The 13,420-nt window shown below is 43.8% G+C and overlaps 1 protein-coding gene across 13 annotated transcripts in view; it reads left to right on the top strand.

The window, feature by feature from the left end:
* LOC112219035 (neuronal cell adhesion molecule-like) overlaps nt 1–13,420 on the top strand; it is a 152,580-nt gene that overhangs the window by 52,374 nt on the left and 86,786 nt on the right. For 12 of the 13 annotated variants that reach the window (XM_042301795.1, XM_042301790.1, XM_042301793.1 and 9 more), the window contains exon 2: nt 11,886–11,958. The gene's annotated coding sequence lies outside the window, so the exon portion shown is untranslated. Of the gene's footprint in view, nt 1–1,128; nt 1,201–11,885; nt 11,959–13,420 lie in introns of those variants that run through there. The other variant, XM_042301789.1, reaches the window with a different exon arrangement.

Here is a 13,420-nt window from a genome sequence, read left to right as displayed (position 1 = left end):
GAGTTTAGGTGACCACTTCCTCTGTAGGCTGTCTTCAGGTAGGATGATTGGATTAGAATGGAAGGAAGTTGTTCGTTTTTGCCTCTGGCTATTTTCTTTTATCTTGTTGAAGTACTGTATAGCTATAGCAGGTACTTTTACAGTTAGCTAGAACAACAGGAGGGGGTTTGAGGAAGCTGTTTCCTGTTGGTTGGTGACAGAAATATGCACTGACTGACTGTCAGTGCATCCAACATTTATTTAATTTCTTTCTCCCCAAATTCGTGATATCCAATTATGATCTTGTCTCATTGCTGCAACTCCCCAACGGGCTCAGGAGAGGCAAAGGTCGAGTCATGCATCCTCCCTAACATGACCTGCCAAACCGCTCTTCTTAATACCCACCCTCTTAACCAGGAAACCAGTCGCACCAATGTGTCAGAGGAAACACCGTTCAACTGACAACTGAAGTCCAGTTTGCAGGCGCCCAGCCCAACACAAGGAGTCGCTAGAGTGCGATGAGCCAAGTAAACCCCCACGGCCAAACCCTCCCCTAACCCAGACAACGCTGGGCCAATTGTGCGACGCCTTATGGGACTCCCGGTCACAGCCGGTTGTGACACAGCCTGGGATCGAACCTGGTTCTGTAGTGACGCCTCAAGCACTGCGATGCAGTGCCTTAGACAGCTGCACCACTCGGGAGGCATTTGTTTTGCATGATAAATTCATGAATATTGTCTTCTTGTCTTCAAATGATCTGACAGGCATGTGTGATGTTTCATCCCAAAAATATTTTGCCAGAATTTAAAGGATAAAGGAATTGCCTTAAAAAACCCTGCAACTCAGTGTATTCTAGCAGCATTCATTTGATACCAGGAAATGTTTAACCCCTATTGTAGAGAGACAAAGGGTTGTTTTAATCCCACTGTGAGAGTAGGAGGGAGGTAGGGAGGGAGGGAGGGAGGAGGGTCAGGGAGGGGGACAGGTTTGAGGAGGAGGAGGAGGCGAGGCGGAGGTGGGTGTGTCTGTGAAACATGCCCCCTCGCTCTCACTGTTACTCTAGCAGTGTTAGTTCCACCAGACAAACACAACGCGGTATACACAGCCAGGATCTTTGGATCCTGGATCTTTGCTCTTTCACACACACACACACACACACATCGGACACACATACACACTCTCTGGGAAGAGTTGTTCTTACAGACCGCAGCAGAGAGACAGGTAATGTGAAATCTAATGTTATTGTTCACATTCTTGGTAAAACAACAGGTGTAGACGAGCAGTGAAAATGTTTACTTACGGGGCCCTTCCCAACAATACAGAGAGAAACAAAATAGAGAAATAACAGAAAAGTAATAACATGTAATAATAAATGCAGTAGTACCGAGTCGATGTGCAGGGGTACGAGATATTTGAGCTAGATATGTAAATATATCTAGAAATAAAGTGCCTAAGCAACAGGATAGATAAACAGTAGCAGCAGGGTATGTGATGAGTCAATGTAATGTAACCTCAGCGGGTTCGTGGGGCCTTTGGGACCATATAACTGTAATGTTATCTATTGAAAACATCTATTGAAAACACAGATTGCTTGAGTACATTCTGAATGCTTTGAGTTAGTAGTCTGTGCTTGGCATAATGTTTTCTTCTCTGAGTTTTTCACGGTGTCATTAGGATTCTGAATACCCTGGATTTCCACAAGCAGCATATCAATATGTCATTGTTTTCTTTTGTTGTTGTTGCTGAATATCAACTCATTATTATTATTATTATGATGATGATGGAGGGTAGTGTGGGAGAGAAACACTCGTAGCTCTGAGTTATGGAGTCACGTTCCCTTAATGTAAATTCATGAATGAAAGTGTGATGGATACAATTCTTTCTCGTCCTCTTTGGCTGGTAATGATACTGTTAGGAGAGAGAGGAGGCTGATTATGGTACTGTGTTAGAGAGAGAGAGGGGAGGTTGGTAATGATACTGTGTTAGAGTGAGAGAGAGGAGGCTGATTTATGATACTGTGTTAGAGAGAGAGAGAGAGAGAGAGAGGGGAGGTTGGTAATTATACTGTGTTAGAGCGAGAGAGAGGAGGCTGATTTATGATACTGTGTTAGAGAGAGAGAGAGAGGGGAGGTTGGTAATTATACTGTGTTAGAGCAAGAGAGAGGAGGCTGATTTAGGATACTGTGTTAGAGAGAGAGAGAGAGAGAGGGAGGTTGGTAATTATACTGTGTTAGAGCGAGAGAGAGGAGGCTGATTTATGATACTGTGTTAGAGCGAGAGAGAGGAGGCTGATTTATGATACTGTGTTTGAGAGAGAGGGGAGGTTGGTAATGATACAGTGTTAGAGCGAGAGAGAGGAGGCTGATTTATGATACTGTGTTTGAGAGAGAGAGAGAGAGAGAGAGAGAGAGGGGGGGTTGGTAATGATACTGTGTTAGAGAGAGAGAGAGGAGGCTGATTATGATACTGTGTTTGAGAGAGAGAGAGAGAGGGGTTGGTAATGATACTGTGTTAGAGAGAGAGAGAGAGGAGGCTGATTTATGATACTGTGTTTGAGAGAGAGAGAGAGAGAGAGAGAGAGGGGGTTGGTAATGATACTGTGTTAGAGAGAGAGAGAGAGGAGGCTGATTATGATACTGTGTTTGAGAGAGAGAGAGAGGAGGCTGGTAATGATATTGTATTAGAGAGAGAGAGGTATCTGCTTCTTCACACTCTGATCTCATCTCCTCTCTGTTGTTCTTTGATGCAGATTCAATTCTTAACTTGATCACTCTTTTGTCGCAGAACATTTTCCTACTGGATCAGGAAATTCAAATGAGCTTTGTGAGTCCCTGAAAAAGAGCAGTTGATTATGATACTGTGTTAGGGGATCAGGGTTTTCTATGAAAATGATATTGTCTTAGAGAACACACACTAGGCCTAGGCCTGATTATGATACATGCAGCCATACTAATCGACAACCGTTGTTTAATGATACAGTAGCTTAATAACACAAGATATTTATATTTGTTTCCACTAGAAGCTTCTCAGAGCATGTCTGCAACACTACAGCACTGAGACTGTGTTAAGGTTTCTAATGAGAGAAGTAATATCAGTGTGAAGAAGCAGATACCTGATTATGATCTGTGTTAACACAGTATCATTACCAGCCTCCTGATACTCTCTTAACACAGTATCATTACCAGCCTGATTATGATATTGTATTAACACAGTATCATTACCAGCCTCCTCTCTCTCATCTCCACAGTTGTTCATTGACCAGCCTTCTTCTTAACTTGACACAGTTTTACGCAGCCTCATTTTCCTACTGGACACAGTAAATTCAAATGCCTTTGTGAGTCCCTGAAAACAGATCAGTTACCAGCCTTCTCTCCATGTGGGGATCAGGGTTTCATTAAAGCCTTTCCTCTCTCTCAACACAGTATCATTAGGCCAGCCTCCTATCTCTGCCAACACAGCCATCATTACCAGCCTCCCGTTGTTTAATATGCAGTAGCTTAATAACACAAGATATATATTTGTTTCCACTAGAAGCTTCTCAGAGCATGTCTGCAACACTACAGCACTGAGACTCCAAGGTTTCTAATGAGAGAAGTAATATCAGTGTGAAGAAGCAGATACGTCTCTCTCTCTCTAACACAGTATCATTACCAGCCTCCTCTCTCTCGCTCTCTAATGCAGCTTCTGACATCGTTTGAGTCAATTGGAGGTGTACCTGTGGATGTATTTCAAGGCCTACCTTCAAACTTACTGCCTCTTTGCTTGACATCATGGGAAAACCAAAAGAAATCAGCAAGACCTCAGAAAAAACATTGGATACCTCCACAAGTCTGGTTCATCCTTGGGAGCAATTTCCAAACGCCTGAAGGTACCACGTTCATCTGTACAAACAATAGCACGCAAGTATAAACACCATGGGACCACGCAGCTGTCATACCGCTCAGGAAGGAGATGCTTTCTGTCTCCTAGAGATGAACGTACTTTGGTACGAAAGTGCAAATCAATCCCAGAAGAACAGCAAAGGACCTTGTGAAGATGTTGGAGTCAACAGGTACAAAAGTATCTATATCCACAGTAAAACGAGTCCTATATATCAATATATGTTTTATTTAGTTTTTTAACCTGAAAGGCCGCTCACCAAGGAAGAAGCCACTGCTCCAAAACCACAATAAGAAGCCAGACTACGGTTTGCAACTGCCCATGGGGACAAAGATCGTACTTTTTAGAGAAATGTCCTCTGGTCTGATGAAACAAAAATAGAACTGTTTGGCCATAATGACCATCGTTATGTTTGGATGAAAAAGGGGGAGGCTTGCAAGCTGAAGAACACCATCCCAACCGTGACGCACGGGGGTGGCAGCATCATGTTGTGGGGGTGCTTTGCTGCAGGAGGGACTGGTGCACTTCACAAAATAGATGGCATCATGAGAAAAGGAAAATGATGTGGATATATTGAAGCAACATCTCAAGACATCAGTCAGGAAGTTGAAGCTTGGTTGCAAATGGGTCTTCCAAATGGACAATGACCCCAAGCATACTTCCAAAGTTGTGGCAAAATGGCTTAAGGACAACAAAGTCAAGGTATTGGAGTGGCCATCACAAAGCCCTGACCTCAAGCCTATAGAAAATGTGTGGGCGGCAGAACTGAAAAAGCGTGTGTGAGCAAGGAGACCTTCCAACCTGACTCAGTTACACCAGCTCTGTCAGGAGGAATGGGCCAAAATTCACCCAACTTATTGTGGGAAGCTTGTGGAAGGCTACCCGAAACGTTTGACCAAAGTTAAAACATCTAAACCATTTAAAGGCAATGCTACCAAATACTAACTGAGTATGTAAACTTCTGACCTGCTGGGAATGTGATGAAAGAAATAAAAGCTGAAAAAAATAATTCTCTCTACTATTATTCTGACATTTCACATTCTTAAAATAAAGTGGTGATTCTACCTGACCTAAGACAGGGAATTTTTACTAGGATTAAATGCCAGGAATTGTGAAAAACAGAGTTTAAATGTATTTGCCTAAGGTGTATGTAAACTTCCGACTTCAACTGTAGATAATAGTCCTACCAGGGTCCTGTCTGTCTGTCTGTCTGTCTGTCTGTCTGTCTGTCTGTCTGTCTGTCTGTCTGTCTGTCTGTCTGTCTGTCTGTCTGTCTGTCTGTCTGTCTGTCTGTCTGTCTGTCTGTCTGTCTGTCTGTCTGTCTGTCTGTCTCTCAGCCAGGTCCGTATTCGACGTCCATCCATGTCTGAGGACAATGGGAGATGACGTGGAAACCGGCCACTAGGGGCAACATTGAGCGCTGTTACCTTCAAGTAGGTTTAGCTTTTGCTAAAGCGTTGCGGATGTGTGTAAGCATCTGCTTCTGGTGTCGAAGGTTGTGTGTTTGAATCCAGCAATATAAAGGTTTTTAAAGATTTTGGTTTGAAGCTTATCCCAAAACCTTACCTTAACCATTCTGAGTTAATGCCTAAACTTAACCCTAACCTTAACCATTCTGAGTTAATGCCTAAACTTAACCCTAACCTGCAATGATAAACTTAACCCTAACCCCATGATAACCAGTTGTAAACCATTCTGTTAATGCCTAAACTGCCCCTAACCTTATCATTCATTAATGCCTAAAAAATAAACTTAACACGAGGGCAGTTCAGGTGCCTTACTTTCACAAAGTGAACCATTTTCACTGTAGTGTTCATCATGTTTTTCAAGCTGTCAGACATTCCCTTGGCAGCAAGAGCCTCTCGGTGGATGCTGCAGTGTACCCAAGTGGCGTCGGGAGCAACTGCTTTCACGCGCGTTACCACTCCACTATGTCTCCCTGTCATGGCTTTTGCTCCATCAGTACAGATACCAACATAAGCAGCAGCTACGTTTGGCGACATACGGACCGTTAGTGGAATTCCCGTGAGAGAGTAACGGTTAATTATTTGACTAGGCTACCTTATTTTTGTCTTACTGAGATTTACGCTCAGTGCCCATCAGCAACCAGTAGACATTTGACTACAGATTCTAGTAGGGTGCTGCTGTAGGCCCTCCTTGGTTGTCTCACCCCATGGCGGGGTGGAAAGAAATGTGTGTTTTCTGCCAATTTTAAACGCACACTTGTTGTTTGTGTACATGGATTTTATAATGTCGTATGTTTTTCCCCCAACACCACTTTCCATCAATTTGTATAGCAGGCCGTTGTGCCAAATTGAGTCCTCTCTCTCTCTGCGTCTCTCTCTGCCTCTCTATCTCTCTCTCTTTCTGTCTCTATATTTTGTTCGGTATCTCTCTCTCTCTCGCTCTCTCTCTCCCTCTTTCTGTATCTCTCTCTACCTCTCTCTTTGTCTCTCTCTCTGTCTGTCTGTCTCTCTCTCTCTCTCTCTCTCTCTCTCTCTCTCTCTCTCTCTCTCGCCTCTCTCTCTGCATCTTTGTCTTCCTCTCTGGCACTACCCTTACTGCAGTTGAGTATGCATTCTCAAATTGTAGAGAGAGAGAGAGAGAGAGCTTGTGTCATAGTAATTGCTCTTCTGCAGGTAGTGTAAAAGCAGGATGGTGGGAATATGGTAATGCAGTGTTTAGGAGGGCTAGAACTGAAGTGGGAGAGAGTTTGAGTGGGTGATTTTGGCACACAGATTTCCCATGTAGAACAAAAAAAGTGGTGTCTTAGTTATTGCCATTCAGTTCACACAGTGATTGCATGCTGGTAGGATAATGGCAGAATGTTGTTGCAGTTTGGGGGATTTAAAATGGGAACAGAGTGGTTTATGCTCTGAACTACTCCAGGCATTGTGTTTCTCCCTTGGAAGTGCTGCTAGCACCACTCTCTTCCCAACGGAGTGCTTTTGGCACAGGAGTATTCTATGTATTGTGCCTCTCCCTATGAAACATTTTGTAGCCCACTAGTCCTCCTTTGTACCCACTCCTCCTATCCCCCACTGTCCTGTCTGTCTGTCTGTCTGTCTGTCTGTCTGTCTGTCTGTCTGTCTGTCTGTCTGTCTGTCTGTCTGTCTCTGCTATTTCTGTTCCACTTACCTTCAGCTCCGTCTCAAACACCGTGGCAGCGGTGGTGGTGGAGAGATAGACCTGAGGTCAGCTGGGTGTTGTGTGGTGTCTGTCTAGCCTAAAGCTGCTGGTCTGGCTGTCGTTCAGTTTAAAGCTCAATCAAACACAGATCAAATATTGGTACTGAACCCAGGTCTGCTAGCTAGCCGCCTGCCAACCTCTCTGTGTCTGTCTGTCTGTCTGTCTGTCTGTCTGTCTGTCTGTGTCTGTCTGTCTGTCTGTCTGTCTGTCTGTCTGTCTGTCTCTGTCTGTCTGTCTGTCTCTGTCTGTCTGTCTGTCTGTCTGTCTGTCTGTCTGTCTGTCTGTCTGTCTGTCTGTCTGTCTGTAGCCTGTCTGTCTGTCTGTCTGTCTGTCTGTCTGTCTGTCTGTCTGTCTGTCTGTCTGTAGCCTGCATGTAGCCTCAGCCAGGTCACCGTGATACAAGTCCGTATTCGACGTCCATGGTCCGCCTGACAGAATGACAAAGAAAAAATGTTAATTGTGATATTTTGAATATTTATTTCAAGCTCTTGAGATTCCGTGGTTCAGTGGATTCAGAGGTTGTTATATGATTATTAATGGAGGTTAGATGAGTCCATGACACTCATAATCATGACTTATAAATGGTGGATCCATAAGCTCCTACCTACCACACATAGTACTCCGCGAAGGTATCTCATACAGCCAAGACAGACAAAGTAAAACAATCTCATAGGATTTAATACATATGCTTTCCTACAATAGGAGGTACTGTAGATTATATATATATTCAAAGGAGGCTGAATGTTTCATGTTAACTTTCCTATTACCATTTATCTGATGGAAATGTGGTAGAAAACAGTGTGTAGCTACACTACATGACCAAAAGTATGTGGACACCTGTGATTCTTCACTCCAGTGAACGTATTTCCAGTGCTCGAGCTTCACACCACTCCAGGTGACGCTTGGCATTGCGCATGGTGATCTTAGGCTTGTGTGTGACTGGAAACCCATTTCATGAAGCTTCCGACGATCAGTTAATGTGCTGACGTTGCTTCCAGAGGCAGTTTGGAACTCAGTAGTGAGTGTTGCAATCTGAGGACAGACGATTTTTACACGCTACACGCTTCAGCCCTCAGGCGGTCCCCGTTCTGTGAGCTTCTGTTCCCTACCACTTTGCGGGTGAGCTGCTCCTAGACGTTTCCACTTCACAATAACAGCACTTACAGATGAACTGACTTGTTGGGAAGATGGCATCCTATGACGGTGTCACGTTGAAAGTCACTGTGCTCCTCACTATGGACATTCTACTGCCAGAGTTTGTCTATGGAGATTGCATGGCTGTGTGCTCAATTTTTATACACCTGTCAGCAATGGGTGTGGCTGAAATAAGCGAATCCACTCATTTGAAAGGGTGTCCACATACCTTTGTATACGTATAGTGTATGTTTGCCCGGGCGTAATGAACGCCGGTGTATCACCACGGGGTCTCTGCAGCTCTTTGATATCGATATGCTTTGCTGGAACAAAATTGGATTGGCTTCTTCAATCATTTTGGATATGGATTCCAGTGAGTGTCTTAGTGTTTACCATGACATAGTTATTTGGAGAGAAGCCCTTGAGTCTCAGAAAAGCCTTCGGTTACGTAGCTAGCCCCACACATATACACACTCACACACACACACCATACACACTCACACATATACACACACACTCACACCACACACACACTCACACCATACACACGCTCACACCAAGTATTCAGACCCCTTGAGTTTTTCCACATTTTGTTAATGTTACAGCCTGATTCTAAAATGAATTAAAGAATTCCTTTGAAAATGTCAAAAACAGAAATACCTTATTTACATAAGTAGGTACATCCTGTTTCCATTGATCATCCTTGAGATGTTTCTACAACTTGACTGGAGTCCACCTGTGGTAAATTCAATTGATTGGACATTATTTGGAAAGGCACACACCTGTCTATATAACATCCCACAAACCAAGCCATGAGGTTGAAGGAATTATCCGTAGAGCTCTGAGACAGGATTGTGTTGAGGCACATATCTGTGGAAGGGTACCAAAAAATGTCTGCAGCATTGAGGGTCCCCAAGAACACAGTGGCCTCCATCATTCTTAAATAGAAGAAGTTTGGAACCACCAAGACTCTTCCTAGAGCTTGGTTAAGGAGGTGACCAAGAACCCGATAGTCACAATGACAGAGCTCCAGAGTTCATCCTGGAGAAGGGAGAACCTTCCAGGAGGACAACCATCTCTGCAGCACGCCACCATACAGGCTTTTATGGTAGAGTGGCCAGACGGAAGCCACTCCTCAGTAAAAGGCACATGACAGCCCACTTGGAGTGTGCCCAAAAGCACCTAAAGACTCTCAGACCATGAGAAACAAGATTCTCTGGTCTGATGAAACCAAGATTGAACTCATCGGGCTGAATGCCAAGCGTCACATCTGGAGGAAACCTGGCACCATCCCTACGGTGAGGCATGGTGGTGGCAGCATCATGCTGTTTCAGTTCCAGGGACTGGGAGTCAGGATATAGGGGAAGATGAACGGAGCAAAGTACAGAGATCCTTGATGAAAACCTGCTCCAGAGCACGCCGGACCTCAGACTGGGGTGAAGGTTCACCTTCCAACAGGACAATGACTCTAAGCACACAGCCAAGACAACGTACGAGTGGTTTCGGGTCTCTGAATGTTTATGAGTGACCAAGAAACCGAACTTGAACCTGATCCAACATCTCTGGAGAGACCTGAAAATAGCTGTGCAGCGACAGTCCCCATCCAACCTGACAGAGCTTGAGAGGATCTGCAGCGAAGAATGGGAGAAACTCCCCAAATACAAGCGTGCCAAGCTTGTAGAGTCAAACCCAAGAAGACACGAGGCTGTAACAAAGTACAGAGCAAAGGTTCTGGATACTTATGTAAATGTGATATTTAATTAGGTTATATATATATATATATTTTTAATTACATTTCTGAAAAAATAATTTTTTTGGGGGGGGGTGTATTGTGTGTAGATTGATAAGGAAAAAACATTTGTTTTTATCAATTTTAGAACAAGGCTGTAATGTAACCAAATGGAGGTCTAAATACCTTCCCGAATGCACTGTATATACATAGGTGCTCCCTGTCCCAGACAGCTGTTTTCAACTCTCTAGAGACAGCAGGAGCGGTAGAGATACTCTTAAGGATCGGCTATGAAAAGCCAACTGACATTTACTCCTGAGGTGCTGACTTGCTGCACCCTCGACAATTACTGTGATTATTATTATTTGACCATGCTGGTCATTTATGCACATTTGAACATCTTGGCCATGTTCTGTTATAATCTCCACCCGGCACAGCCAGAAGAGGACTGGCCACCCCTCATAGCCTGGTTCCTCTCTAGGTTTCTTCATAGGTTTTGGCCTTTCTAGGGAGTTTTTCCTAGCCACCGTGCTTCTACACCTGCATTGCTTGCTGTTTGGGGTTTTAGGCTGGGTTTCTGTACAGCACTTTGATATATCAGCTGATGTAAGAAGGGCTATATAAATACATTTGATTTGATTTTAATTTGACATACATACATACATACATACATACATACATACATACCTCAGATATGAGCTGTTTTCACTCCTTCCTTGCACAGTTGGACTGTTTCAAGTCCATTTCACAGTGGGAACCTCAATGGTTTATGAAAGATTAGGCTGTACTACACTGTGTAAAAATATACGCTTTGTATTCTAGACAAAAGCAACATCCTGTTCCCGGCATGGTAGGAGTCAGTTCATCTTTATGGTTCTAAATCAATATCAAATACAATGTTATTTGTCACATGCTTTGTAAGAAACAGGTGTAGACTAACAGGAAAATGCTTAAGATGAACTTAGCCTTTGGATCAGGGATGGGCAACTCCAGTCCTCAACTCCAGTCCTTTTTCCCCAGCCCCAGCTAACACACCTGACTCCAATAATCAAGTAATCATTGATATTCAGTTTAGAATAAAATTAGTTTAATCAGCTGTGTTTGCTAGGGATGGAGGAAAAGTGTGACAGCCCTCTGGCCCCTGAGGACTGGAGTTGCCCATCTCTGCTTTAGATGCTTTTGGGAAACCAGTCCCTGGTCTGTAAACTATGGTGTGACTGAGATGGGGTCCAAGGCAGACAACATGAGAGATGATTACTGGTTTATAGATATATGAGACATAGAGAGTGCCTCCCCCTCAGATATACAAGACATAGAGAGGGGAATTACGGAACTGTGTCACGAATATGCATACCGTTGAAAAACTATTTCACTGTGAAACATCACCAGGAGGGTAATAGATTTGTTATTTGGTTGGTAATAGTCTCGTTTGTCAGACTCACAGCGGCTCTGTGTATCGCTCTGGGCGTAGTGGGTGCGAAGTCAGGCGCAGGAATCAGAGAGTACAGATTAGTGCTTTTAATTGCACACACGGCGAACATAAGCCACCCCACGAAACACAGGGCACACACAAAACAAATGCCCCAAACACGGGGACTCAAAAAGTCAGGAGAAAAGCCCACGAACAAAAACCACGTCAACCTCAAACGTGCACAGTAGCAACACAAAACAATCCGGCACAAAGAGCAGGCGGGCCTACTGGCTAACGTAGCCCGACTTATCAGCCTACACACAAAACAGGTGAAACCAATAAACAGAAAGGGGAAAAGGGATCAGTGGCAGCTAGTAGGCTGGTGACGACGACCGCCGAGCGCCACCCGAACAGGAAGGGGAGCCACCTTCGGTAGGAGTCACTCTGGGAAGAGACTAGATTGGTAAAGCGGTGTTCTGTTTGATGGAAAGGGGAAAAGGTCATATAGCTAGTGGTATATGAATACTGATATCTAAGACTATCTTTCTTTCCCCTGTTTTTCAGGTTGAAGAAGAACAGTGATTAAGAGGAGGATAGATTCTTGAAGAGGAGAGTGGAGTGGACTGGGTCTTCTCCGGTAAGTTATGCAGTAACACACAGTACTAAAGCTCCACACTATCAACATACGGTATTGTAGCTCCACACTGTCAACATACGGTACTATATCTAGCTCCATACTGTCAACATTCAGTACTGTAGTTCCATACTGTCAACATTCAGTACTGTAGTACCATACTGTCAACATTCAGTACTGTAGCTCCATACTGTCAACATACAGTACTGTAGTACCATACTGTCAACATTCAGTACTGTAGCTCCATACTGTCAACATACAGTACTGTAGTACCATACTGTCAACATTCAGTACTGTAGCTCCATACTGTCAGCATTCAGTACTGTATTACCATACTAGTACTGTAGTTCCATACTAGTACTGTAGCTCCATACTGTCAACATTCAGTACTGTAGCTCCATACTGTCAAGATTCAGTACTGTAGTACCATACTAGTACTGTAGTTCCATACTAGTACTGTAGTTTCATACTGTCAACATACAGTACTGTAGCGCCATAATGTCAACATTCAGTACTGTAGTTCATACTGTAACTACAGTACTGTTCCATACTGTCAACATTCAGTACTGTAGTACTGTTAACATACAGTACTGTAGCTCCATACTGTCAACATTCAGTACTGTAGCTCCATACTGTCAACATTCAGTACTGTAGTTTCATACTGTCAACATACAGTACTGTAGCGCCATAATGTCAACATTCAGTACTGTAGTACCATACTGTCAACATACAGTACTGTAGTTCCATACTAGTGCTGTACGTCCCTGCTTCTTTGTGCTGGATATTTTTTCAGTCCACATTTCATATGCAACATCCTCTCTTTCCTCAAATACTTGGAATGTTATTGGCTTGCTCTCAAACTCAATCATTAATTTATTTTCTCACTTCTAATGTGAATGGAAATGACTGTCTGTCTGTCAGGCTTGTCTGGGAGGTTTCTACTCTCTCACATGAGTTCTCCATCTATGATATTGCCAACATGCTAAATGGAATGCATTCATCTTTTATCATGAAGTGGCACTGTACAATGAAGTGGCCTAGAGGAGAGCTTTTAATTGTTCCCGGAGAGAGAGAGAGAGAGAGAGAGAGAGAGAGAGAGAGAGAGAGAGAGAGAGAGAGAGAGAGAGAGAGAGAGAGAGAGAGAGAGAGAGAGAGAGAGAGAGAGAGAGAGAGAGAGAGAGAGAGAGAGAGAGAGAGAGAGAGAGAGAGAGAGAGAGAGAGAGATGTAAAGGAACGTTTCAGTCTCTGACCTCATCTAGCCCCTCACAGCTAGATTTCTGAAGACACATCCACTGTCCTACTGTCTCTTCCTCTCTCTGTGTTCATCTTTCACACTCTTTATTTCCCCACATTCTCTCTCTCTCTCTCTTTCTCTCTCACTCTTTCTTTCCCCACATTCTCTCTCTCACTCTTTCTTTCCCCACATCCTCTCTCTCTCTCTCTCTCTCTCTCTCTCTCTCTCTCT

This window comes from Oncorhynchus tshawytscha, linkage group LG19 (assembly GCF_018296145.1).
Source record: "Oncorhynchus tshawytscha isolate Ot180627B linkage group LG19, Otsh_v2.0, whole genome shotgun sequence".
Taxonomy (NCBI): domain Eukaryota; kingdom Metazoa; phylum Chordata; class Actinopteri; order Salmoniformes; family Salmonidae; genus Oncorhynchus; species Oncorhynchus tshawytscha.
This window is presented reverse-complemented; position numbering and strand designations above follow the sequence as displayed.